The 12,910-nt window shown below is 41.9% G+C and overlaps 1 non-coding gene across 1 annotated transcript in view; it reads left to right on the top strand.

Annotated features, from left to right (window-relative positions):
* Positions 1-4,390: 4,390 nt before the first annotated feature.
* The window catches only part of LOC101117403 (uncharacterized), a 159,349-nt gene continuing 150,829 nt past the window's right edge, over positions 4,391-12,910 (top strand). The window contains exon 1 of the transcript XR_009599814.1: positions 4,391-4,587. This is a non-coding gene — a transcript (uncharacterized LOC101117403). The remainder of the gene's footprint in view (positions 4,588-12,910) is intronic.

The raw sequence follows: 12,910 nt of genomic DNA, 5'->3' as shown, positions 1-12,910 counted from the left end.
TTGAGTCAACATCACCAACTCAATGGACATGAGTTCGAGCAAGCTCTGGGAGGTGCTGAGGAACAGGGAAGCCTGGTGTGCTGCAGTCCATGGGGTCACAAAGACCTAGGCACAACTGAGTGACTGAAAACAACAACTACAGATTTAATAAAATGCTGGCCAACTATTGACTGTTCTTGAAAACCAGAGAGCACAGTTTTCAGAGTCAAGCTGACTTGGGTTATAATCTTGGCTCTCTATTTATGAGTCATGAACTTGAGGGTATGTAAATTCAGCTTTTCTGAGGCTCAATTTTCTCATCTGAGAAATAGATCTCACTAAAATATAACCAAGCCTTCCTGGGAAGCTCAGATCTGGCCTCATCAAATAATGGCACATTAGAAAAACAAGGGGAAAAACCACTTAAATCTGACTGTAAAAGGATTAAAGAATAATTTACCATTTTCTTAGAAATTGGGACGTGTTTTCAACACATGGGAACTTGTAATTGATAGCTTTCCTTCCTTCCTTCCTAGCACATGAATGATGTATGTTGCCATTGATTACATGTGATAGTCAGTGGTGTCTTAGATTAGATGAAATCTGGCAGATTCTGTGTTCTGAGGTTTTCCTGAAGCTATAGAAAAAGGAATAGGTTATACTTCATGTACTAGAACTTTGAGAAATCCTCTCCAAATATCCCATTCTTTCCCCAAATTCTCCTCCCCTTGATAGGTAGTGACCTGACACTTTCTTCTTTTATCTTTAGCCTTCTCTCCAACCTATCAGCCCCTGCCAGGCTTCTTCTAGCCCCTAATTGCTGTTCTCAATTTCTCCTTCCCCTCTTAATCTTCAGCTCCCTACAGCCTCTCAGAGTCTCCATATTTTTATTCCAATTTAGCCCTCTCTCGGCTTCTCTATTTCCTGTTCCCAAGAGCAGCCAAATAATGTACCTTCGTAGAAGGCAAAGAGCAAGGAGGCAATTATAAATACTTAACACTTAATTTTTTGTGTGTGGTTTAATAGATAATAATACCTTTTACCTCAGGAGGCTTTGTGAGGATTAGAAGAGATAGGGAATGCAGACACTTGATAAGTTGCTATTAATAATTCAATCAATGTCAGCTATCATTATTTACTCTTATTATAAATGTGCTTCTCTGATAGCTCAGTTGGTAAAGAATCCACCTGCAATTCAGGAGACCCCTGTTTTATTCCTTGGTTGGGAAGATCCGCTGGAGAAGGGATAGGCTACCCACTCCAGTATTCTTGGGCTTCCCTTGTGACTCAGCTGGTAAAGAATCTGCCTGTAGTGTGGGAGACCTGGGTTCAATCTCTGGGCTGGGAAGATCTCCTGGAGAAGGGAAAACCTACCCACTCAAGTATTCTGGCCTAGAGAATGCCATAGACTGTATAGTCCATAGGGTCACAAAGAGACAGACACGACTGAGCCACTCAGTCACTCATTCATTCTATAAATGATTTGTGCAGTCAACATTGTAACCGCAAACAAAAGAAAAAACAGACCAAAGATAAAGAATCACCTACTGTCTTACCTTTACCTATTTTCCTGGTAAAGATCATAAAAATGTCACACTGAAATTTGATTTTTACACTTTTATAGTGACAGAGCATTCTTATGAATCACAGTCTATAAATGGAGATATAAAAGGGTGAAAAGAAAGTCACTGCACTTTTTTAGTGCATGTTAACATGTAGCGTTATGCGATATTTTTAGATCATCACAGAGAGGAACTTACTGTCATCTTCCTGTTGCTAGCATAAATTGCTTTTTCTCAGAAGAAGGCCGTTTGGCAGACCTTTTGAAATTCAAAGGAATACTACTACCTATTATTCTAATGAAGTACCCTAAGAGAACTATAAAAAAAACCTTTGGAAGATAGGGTAATAATATTTAAGATGCTGTACCATTTCTAATCATGTGATTTAAAATGCAACCCATGGTCTTGGCTTTCATTTCATATCATGTGATTGAGAATTGAAGAGACTGCATTAAAGGCTGAGACCCTGCTATAGACTGAATTGTGCCCCCCGACCAAATTCATGGGTTAAAGCCCTATCCCCTAGCCTGATGATATTTAGAGATGGGGCCTTCAGGAGGTGGTTATAGTTAGATGATGTCATGAGAGTGGGCCCTCATGATGGGATTAGTGCTCTTGTAAGAGAAACCAGAGAACTCTCTCTCCCTGTGTGCACAGAAAGAAGAGAGAACATAGTGGTAGAAATTCAAAAAGAAGAGAAAACATCTTGGCCAGTGACAGGGCAAGAGAAGGAGCTCAGAATGAACCTTGCTTTGCCAGCACTTTGGTCTTGAGCTTTCCAGCCTCCAGAATAGTGAGAAGAAAATTTCTGTTTAAGTCACTCAACCTATGGTATTCTGTTATGGAGCCCAAGTAAACTAATATGGTCTGGTTTCTCCCATATTTAAAATCAGCAGGAAGGTTAACATGGAGCTTTCTTAGGCCAGCCTCTCCATGCAAGGGAAGTAAGTCTCCTTTTTGAAAGATTTGACAATGTAAGTAGTAAAGAATACATGTGTAATATAGGCATATCTTGGAGATACTCTAGGTTGGTTTCCAAATCACCACAATAAAGAGAGTCACATGAGTTTTTCTTATTTTCCAGCACATATAAAACTATATTTAAACTATACTGTAGTCTATTAAGTGTGCTATAGCATTATATCTTTAAAAAAGTACATAAATTAATTTAGAAATTCTTTATTTATTAATTGGAGGATAATTGTTTTACAGAATTTTGTTGTTTTAGAGATTCTTAATTAGTAATAAATGCTAACTATGACCTGAGTCTTCAGGAAATGACAGTAATAACATCAAAGGTCGCTGATCACAGATCACTATAACAAGCATAATAACTGTGAAAATGTTTGAAAGATTGGGAGAATTGCCAAAATGTGACATAGAGAACGGAAGTGAGAAAATACTATCGGAAATATGGATCAGACAGTCTTGCTTAAGGCAGGATTGCTACAAACCTTCAATTTGTAAACAACAGAGTATCTGCGAAGTACAATAAAACGCAATAAAATGAGGTATGCCTGTATTGCAAATGAAGCCTTGATGAAATGCAGAATTAGTTTTAAGAAATTGCAACATGCTGCTTGAGTGTTCCTTGATATGTTTGCTGGCTAAAAGATGGAGATGATGAGGCCATACCCAGGGCAGGATATTTTGCTGTTTTAGCAGGTTTCACACTGCTTTGTGGGTATTGACTGCTTCAGCAGCTTCTCAGAATAAGGGTCCCCTGGTTCAGCTAAAGACTAAAGTCCACGTGCCTGGGGTAGGATACGAATGACCTCAGATTTCCTCGGCATATCTAAATATGGCAAATTAAAGAGTAATTTCCCTGAGAGCCAAAAAAATTTCTTCTTCCCTTCTTCCATTTTTCTGTTTGTGTGGTGGGAGACAAAAATTTTGCTTTTTAGAACAAGAAACAACTGCTACCACCTTCTCATTCTTGAGAAATATGTCTTATTGTCTGAGAGGGAATTAGTTCTCAGTCTGGGTGAGTCCCTGGATGGCCTCGGTGTTCATGGTGGGCATTCACTCCGGTCCAGGCTAAATGCGTGGGGCCACGCCTTCCCCAGTGGGGTGGGAAGGACTTTGAATCCCTAGAGGCAGCCTTGGAGGAGGGGCTGAGGGGCAGAGAAGAGAAGGGAGGGAAGGCAGAGAGTTTTAGAGAAAGGAGAATGGAGGACTTAATGTCCAGAGAGCACAGAGTGAGGCCTGGGAAGCAGAAGTCAGCAAAACACTCAAAAGCGCAGGAATACTCACCAACTCGACTAGCAGATGTGAACGTGGTGACCCCTCCCCAGCCTATATAAAGGCCTGTGCATTCAGCTTCCCAGGTGGCACTAGAGATAAAGAACCCACCTGCTAATGCAGGAGACGTAAGAAACGTGGGTTCACTCCCTGAGTGGGGAAGATCCCCTTGAGGAGGCCATGTCAGCCCATGTATTAGGTTGCAGTATTCTTGCCTGGAGGATCCCATGGACAGAGGAGCCTGGTGGGGTATGATCCATAGGGTCACAAAGAGTCGGACACAACTGAAGTGACTTAGCATGCATGCAGATGCATACAGCTGCCTTGGGCAAGTGATACCTCTTCAAAATCAACAGGGAGCTGGGTTCCAGGGGTAGGACCCAGAGAATGGGACAACTGTGGCACATGACATAAGGTGTTCAGTGGAAATAGGAAACTGGAATGAGGTCAGGAGAGGGAATAAAACTCTGGGAAGGCACAGGGTGAACCACCGAGATGCAAAGGTTAAGGACAAGGCCACTCTCTGAGGTGGAGGATGTCCTAGCCCACGTTTAAGTCAGGTGAATGAGGATGTGGTTTTACTGCTGGGTGCTGGGAGAGTCCCAGCCAGAGTTCAGAGGAGGGAGGACCCAGCCAGGATCAGTCTTCACAGTGCTGCTCATCATCTGAGAAAGAGTTGAGCCCCAGATCTCAAAATGGCGTCCCAACCTGGGTGGTAGACTTTGACACTCTTCGTGGTCTAATGTTGGAGCTACCAAAGGGGCTGGAGTTGGCAGCTGGTCAGATGTTCCTCTCTGTTCAGATGGTAAGGAGCTGGGATGGAATCGCAGGTGGGTCACTGTGGCCTATTGCAGCAACCACTTGTTGTCTTTGGGGACAAGGCAAATCATGAAGCAGATGTAAGACCAGAAGCCAGGTTGTTTTGTCTTGTTTCTTTCTTTCATGTTTGGCAAAGTCATCATGGAAGCCTGCTACAGCTGGGCTAAGAATGTCAAAGTATGATTTTTAAAAAGTTAGGAACAGCTCTTCATCGAGCATACGGTGAGCCTTGGTGAATGTTTATCTAGCTCATGAAGGATGAAACCAGCGTGATGGCAAAGCTAGTCCAAAGGAGGATAAACTGAAGTATATACAGCCAGGGAAAAGAAAAATGCTGAAATAAGACGGCTGAGTTAGGCACAAAGCAGGTTAATGTCCTCATAGTGTAGTCAAACTTTGGGCCTATCTTTTCTACCAGACAGGCGTCATTTACATCTTTACTGGAAAGGGTTATTTGCAAAACATATTCTTTCACACTAGGTATAACTTCACAGAGCCTGGCCTAATCAGTTGTAAATTGAAGGTCAAACAAGTTACATCCCTTGGAAAAATCAGATGACTCACAAGCAGGTGGTTACACAGAATCATGTGGCTTTGAAACGTCATACAGTAAACTTTCTGCTGAATTTCCAATTTTTGGATCATCTTAAGGGGAAGCGGGGCCCTAGACCTTTGTCCTCACTTAGGTCAGACAACTGAAGAGGAGCAGCAGGGTCCTGAGGCATGATGATGGGGTTGAAGTGACTGACACAGGACAGGAAGCCCCAAGGTGGCTGAAACTCCAGGAAGATGAGGGAATGGCTATTTAGCCCTCCCTCCTGGGGATTCTCCTTCTGTTTCTAAAACCAGACCTTTCTGCTACGGATCCTATAAAGGTACTGCTGGTCTGTATATATCCACCAAGACCTTCTGTGCCACTACTTGGGAACCCTTGACCTAGCACTGGTCTCAACCAATTATAGGCAACACCAGCACTGCCTTATGTATGAGGGGTGGGGGAGTTAAATGCTAAAGCCACTTTGAAGACAGTTGGATAGTATCTAGCATTTTATTTATTTAGTATCTAGCATTTTAAAAAAATTGTAATAAAATATACAATTTACCATCATAACCAATTTAAGTGTACAGTCCAATGCTACTAAGTCCATTCACATGGTTGTACAACCATTACCCCTATCCTTCTCCAGCATTCTTTTACTCTTTCAACACTGAAATTCCAACAATAACTTCCCATTCCCCCTTCCCCCAGACCCTGGTAATCACCATTCTCCTTTCTTTTAAAAACGTGTTTATTTATTTTTGGCTGTGCTAGATCTTCATTGCTGCCCACGGGCTTTTTCGGGTGGGACGAGCAGGGTCTACTCTTCATTGCCATGCGGGCTTTTTATTGCAGTGGTTTTTCTTGTTGCTGAGCATGGGCTCCAGGCGCTAAGGCTTCAGGAGTTGTGGCACAGGGTCTCAGTTGCTCAGTGACATGTGAGGTCTTCCTGGACCAGGGATCAAACCTGTGTCTCTTACATCAACAGGAGGATTCTTAACCACTAGACCACTGGGCAAGGCTATCATTCTCCTTTCTGTGTGCATGTTAGGTCACTTCAATCATGTCTGATTCTTTGCAACCGTATGGACTGTAGCCCACCAGGCTCCCCTGTCTGTGGGGTTCTTCAGACAAGAGTACTAGAGTGGGTTGCCATGCCCTCCTCCAGGGGATCTTCTCAATTTAGGGATTGAACTTTTACTTTTCCTGCATTGACAGGCAGGTTCTTTAATGCTAGCACCACCTGGGAAGCCCTTCTTTCTCTGTAAATTTGGCTATTTTAGGTACCTCAGATAAGGGGAATTACAATAGTTGTCTTTTTTGTATCTGGTCTATTTCATGTCACATAGTGTCTTTAAGGTCTGTCTGTGTCATAGTATATTTCAGAATTTCACTCCCTTTCAAGGCTGAATAATATTGCATTTTTTATATATGCTGCATTTTGTTTATCTACTTATCTACGAATGTCTATCCACATTTTCAATGAACAAACACTTTTGACCCAACAAGATTATTGCAAAGACTTTGACCCATGAATATACTTGCATATATACACATAGATGGATATGCCAGAGTGTTAGTGGAGGACACTCTGGCTTGCCACGCAGTAAATATTTCAGCCTAAAAAAGGCTTAAGAAAGAAAAAGAAAAACTTTCTAGTAGGAACCTTGAGTTGATTCAGGTTCCAGGCCACATTGTGCTCAGGGAAAACATGTCCTTCCATGGCACTGGGTGATGAATCTCAACTGATATGAGCCAATAATTCTATTCCCCTTTTCCAGTGATTATTTTTATTAACATTTTATTTATTTATTTGTTTATGGCTATACTGGGTCTTTGTTGTTGCTCCCGGGTGACTTCTCTTGTTGCAAAGCACAAGCTCTAGGGCACACAGGCTTCAGTAGTTGCAGATGTCTGGCTCTGGAAGGCTAGCTCAGTAATTGTGGTACATGGGCTTAGTTTCCCCGGGGCATGTGGGATCTTCCCAGAGCAGGGATTGAGCCATATCCCCAGCATTAGCAGGTGAATTCTTAACCACTGGACCACTAGGGAAGGACCCATGATTGTTTTTGCTTTGCTTTTTAGACCACGCTCTGTGGTGTGTGGGATTATAGGTCCTTGACCAGGGATTGAACTCATGCCCCCCCGTACTGGGAGTGCAGAGTCTTAAGCACTGGACCACCAGGGAAGTCACTGCCAGTAACTGTTTATGGATGGGCATGTTCATGGATGGGCACGTTCTAGCCAATGATGTGTTGGGGGGAGTCGGCACAAGGGCTTCTGGGACATGTTTTTCTCCTGGAGAAAATGAGATGTATAAGGAGAAATTAACTTCTCTTTGAACAGAGTTGGATGATGCTAGGCTGTCTGGGCCAGTGGCAGCCCTCTTATTCCCAAACCTGGGGGTCAAAATGCCACACTCTGAGCATGGCAAGAGAAATAGGGAAGGTACTTGCTGTCTTAATGGCATTGTTGGGCCACTGACATAACCCACACTGGGACCACTTAGCTCTAGATCTCTTGTGATGTAAAATAATAAATCCTTATGGTTTAAGCTACTTTTAGTTCTATATTCTGTTCCTTTCATCCTGAACCACGCTGACACAGTGTTTATTGCAGCAATGTTTGTAATGGCAAGCACCCTAAATGTTAATCAACTGAGCATTCACTAAATAAGTTATGAAACATCCATACAATGGATTCTACACAATTGTGAAAAGGAAGTAGATTTATATGCAGATATGGAATGAGCTCTAAGAGATAGTGGGAATAACAAAATGCAAGTGCATATCTGTGCTAAAAAAAATGGACATAAATATATTCACACATATATATTTGTATGATTTATACAAATGTATGCAGCAATTTGTTAATAATGTCTCTCTGGGAGTTCCAGGATAGAAAGGAAACTCACTTTTTATTATTATTATGAATTTGTATTCTTTTATACCAAGATCAGGTGTTACTTTTTCAATTAAAAACAAACAACTACCAAAAAACCAACAGTGCAAAACCACCATCACCGCAGCAACATTAATAGCACTTCAGTGTATGAGCTGACGACTTCTGGGCACCATCTTTGGACCTGAACTAGCCATTGATTCATTCTGAGCTGATTGAAGGCTTAGCTTTGGAAGGTAGAGCCAGGACTTTCAAGAGGCACACTGTGGGCAGAGTCTGGTCCAAGCAAATTCATTACTACGCATAGATCCGATTGAGTCCCCTGATTTGCCCTTTGTAACTATTCTGGGACTGATATTCACCTGGGACACGCTGGCCTGGATGTATCTATTGTTCATGGCTGGTGTCCATTCTGATTGGGCCAGTGTTCTTTCATATTGTTTTGTGTTCATAAAACAGTTATTAACTGTTATTAACTATTTTATTTAATTATTATTAAATAATCAAATATTTATTAAACATTAATATTTAATTATTTTATTAAATATTTTGAATACATCTCTGACCTGTCCCACTCAACATGGCCTTTCCCTAGCTCTTCTAGTAGTTTTAACCATCTGAATATACTCTTAACTCCTGGTTTCTAAACTTATCTCCTGATACTGAATATTTTTTAGGATTTATTTGGTAGCAGATAGTAGAATATTAGCTAAAATAGTTTCAACAATACAGACAATGATTTTACATAATGAGTCTGAGAATCGGTAGTTTCAGAGCCAATTTGGTGGCTCAATGATGTCATCAAAGACCTAGAGTCTTTTCTTTCTGCCCTCTCAACATGTGGTCAGTGTCTTTCCTCTTGGTCACAGCATAGCTGCCATAGCACCAACTATTGTCTTCAGATGACAGCATCTTAACAGGAAGGTTAAGAAGGAGAAATAGGGTTTTTTTCCCCTCCTGTGATTCTACTATTTTTAACCAAAGAGTAACATCTTCCTTACCATACCATAGACAGACTTCCACTTATGCTTTGTTGACCAGAACTGGGTTATGTACCAGTCATCCTTAGGCCAATTACTAACAAAGAGGAAGAGCTTTGGATCAATTATAATTAACCTTCTTCAATTGGGCATACCTACCCTGAATCAAAAGAGGTTTTTGTTAATAGGAAAGGAGAGGAAAGGGCAGCTGAGTAAGCAATCATCTCTGACTGCCACTCAGCTCTTTTGTTAGTGTTGTTTTAAAATTGGAATTCTGCCAACAGTCTGTTCTTTTTTAAAAATAATGTCTGTGTGTTTCTTATAAAAATACTATATGCTGATTGCACATTGAGGAAAATATAGAATACATAGAAGAAAATAAAAATCAATAGATGTATATATGTATGGGTATGCTGCTGCTGCTGCTAAGTCGCATCAGTCGTGTCCAACTCTGTGAGACCCCATAGACGGCAGCCCACCAGGCTCCCCCGTCCCTGGGATTCTCCAGGCAAGAACACTGGAGTGGGTTGCCTTTTCCTTCTCCAATGCATGAAAGTGAAAAGTGAAAGTGAAGTCGCTCAGTCATGTCCAACCCTCAGTGACCCCATGGACTGCAACCTACCAGGCTCCTCCGTCCATGGGATTTTCCAGGCAAGAGTACTAGAGTGGGGTGCCATTGCCTTCTGCGATATATGGGTATATATATATATATATATATAAACACAAAATTGAGACTGTATTGTATACAATTTAGCTTACAATCCTTCCTATTTGCACTTAACATTTTTAAAATTAATTAATTAATTTTAATTGGAGGGCAATTACTTTACAGCATTGTGGTGGTTTTTGACATGAATACATTGACATGAATCAGCCACGGTGTACATGTGTCCCCCATTCTGAACCCCTCTCCCACCTTCCTCCCCATCCCATCCCTCTGGGTTGTCCCATTGCATCGGCTTTGAGTGCCCTGTTTCATGCATTGAACTTGGACTGGTCATCTGTTTCACGTATGGTAATATACATGTTTCAGTGCTATTCTCTCAAATCATCCCACCCTCGCTTTCTCCCACAGAGTCTAAAAGTCTGTTCTTTACATCTGTGTCTCTTTTGCTATCTTGCATATAGGGTCATCGTTACCATCTTTCTAAATTCCATTTATATGTGTTAATATACTGTATTGGTGTTTTTCTTTCTGACTCACTTCACTCTGTATAATAGGCTCCAGTTTCATCCACTTCATTAGAGCTGATTCAAATGTATTCTTTTTAATAGCTGAGAAATATTCCATTGTGTACATGTACCACAGCTTTCTTATCCATTTGCCTGCCGATGGATATCTAGGTTGCTTTCATGTCCTAGCTATTGTGAACAGTGCTGTGATGACCACTGGGGTACACGTGTCTCTTTCAGTTCTGTTTTCCTCAGTGTACATGCCCAGCAGTGGGATTGCTGGGGTGTATGACAGTTCTGTTTCCAGTTTTTTAACACTTAATATTTTTATGATGAACTTGCTGTTCCCCTTTTGGTCCCAGCCTCTCTCCACACATGTCCAAGTGAAAGGCAAAGAAGCACAGGATACATGTTGAGTCTCCATAAAGTGATTAATGAGATAAAAGTCACCTTTAATTTGGGAAGGTCCTACCTTCCTAGCTCCTAACTGTTCTCCACATGGGGGTCCCACTCAGACTCCCAGGACATCAGGACACTTAGAGGGAGAGAAAGAAAAAGAGAGAGATAGGAAAAAATAAAAAGAGCAAGAATACAGTCTTCAGACAGACTTGGGCTTAACACTGGGAGTGCCCCTACTGTCTTAGAAAGTCCTGGCCTCTTCCTTGCAGGCCTCCACAGGACACCTGTATTTCTAGATGACCCGATAGCACCAACTGTTGTGCAAGGAACAGGCACAGCTGGTGTTGGTGAGAGGGATAATCTCTGTCTCCACAGAGCTTTGCTCATACCTTCACCAAGTGTGGCATTATGTTGACCACAGGCAAGTGAGGACAGAAAACTGTCTTCTGCTGAACTGAACCTTTGTGAGCTCTGAATGAAAAGCCATTTGTCCCTAACAAAGTTCCCTGATTACTCAATGTGTCCACAGCACTTTGCACCTCAGAGGAGCCTTGGTTTAGCAAAAACATTGTCTACAGTGGTGCTATGGAGTATCTGTTAGCATTATTTGTAACTTTGATCGTGATGTCAGCAGAGACCAATGCCTGTTGTCCATATGACTTGGAGCTACTATCTGAGGATAGCTGTCCTCAAAGCTCAGAGTGAAAGGGAAAACAGGTGAAGGAGGATCCCTTCTCCCAATTCTATCAACCCAGGCCACAAAACTTAAATATCATGTTTTAGGTGATGGAGAGCCATGAAGATCTCATAACTGAACTCTATGAGGACCTAGCAAATTTGGAAAACTCAGCAGTGGCCACAGGACTGGAAAAAGTCAGTTTGCATTCCAATCCCAAAGAAAGGCAATGCCAAAGAATGCTCAAACTACCGCACAATTGCACTCATCTCACACGCTAGTAAAATAATGCTCAAAATTCTCCAAGCCAGGCTTCAGCAATATGTGAACCATGAAATTCCAGATGTTCAAGCTGGTTTTAGAAAAGGCAGAGGAACCAGAGATCAAATTGCCAACATTCGCTGGATCATGGAAAAGCAAGAGAGTTCTAGAAAAACATCTATTTCTGCTTTATTGACCATGCCAAAGGCTTTGACTGTGTGGATCACAATAAACTGTGGAAAATTCTGAAAGAGATGGGAATACCAGACCACCTGACCTGCCTTTTGAGAAACCTATATGCAGGTCAGGAAGCAGCAGTTAGAACTGGACATGGAACAACAGACTGGTTCCAAATAGGAAAAGGAGTGCATCAAGGCTGTATATTGTCACCCTGCTTATTTAATTTATATGCAGAATACATCATGAGAAACACTGGGCTGGAAGAAGCATAAGCTGGAATCAAGATTGCCGGGAGAAATATCAATAACCTCAGATATGCAGATGACACCACCCTTATGGCAGAAAGTGAAGAGGAACTAAAAAGCCTCTTGATGAAAGTGAAAGAGGAGAGTGAAAAAGTTGGCTTAAAGCTCAACATTCAGAAAACAAAGATCATGGCATCTGGTCCCATCACTTCATGGGAACTAGATGGAGAAACAGTGGAAACAGTGGCTAACTCTATTTTTCTGGGCTCCAAAATCACTGCAGATGGTGATTGCAGCCATGAAATTAAAAGACGCTTACTCCTTGGAAGAAAAGTTATGACCAAGCTAGATAGTATATTCAAAAGCAGAGACATTACTCTGTCAACAAAGGTCCATCTAGTCAAGGCTATGGTTTTTCCAGTGGTCATGTATGGATGTGAGAGTTGGACTGTGAAGAAGGCTGAGCAGCGAACAATTGATGCTTTTGAACTGTGGTGTTGGAGAAGACTCTTGAGAGTCCCTTGAACTGCAAGGAGATCCAATCAGTCCATTCTAATGGAGATCAGCCCTGGGATTTCTTTTGGAAGGAATGATGCTACAGCTGAAACTCCAGTATTTTGGCCACCTCATGTGAAGAGTGAGTTGACTCATTGGAAGAAACTCTGATGCTGGGAAGGATTCAGGGCAGGAGAAAAAGGGGACGACAGAGGATGAGATGGCTGGATGGCATCACGGACTTGATGGATGTGAGTTTGAGTGAACTCCGAGAGTTGGTGATGGACAGGGAGGCCTGGTGTGCTGGAATTCATGGAGTCGTAAAGAGTTGGACATGACTGAGCGACTGAACTGAACCTGGAAGCACGTGGCAGACTGAATTTTCTGAAGATAACCACAATAATATCTCCCAACCCACATGCTCTCTGTAATGTGACCTAACCACTCCCTCATCAAGAAGT

Source organism: Ovis aries, chromosome 3 (assembly GCF_016772045.2).
Source record: "Ovis aries strain OAR_USU_Benz2616 breed Rambouillet chromosome 3, ARS-UI_Ramb_v3.0, whole genome shotgun sequence".
Taxonomy (NCBI): Eukaryota; Metazoa; Chordata; class Mammalia; order Artiodactyla; family Bovidae; genus Ovis; species Ovis aries.
Note: the sequence above shows the minus strand (reverse complement) of the source record. Positions and strands in the feature narration are given on the sequence as shown.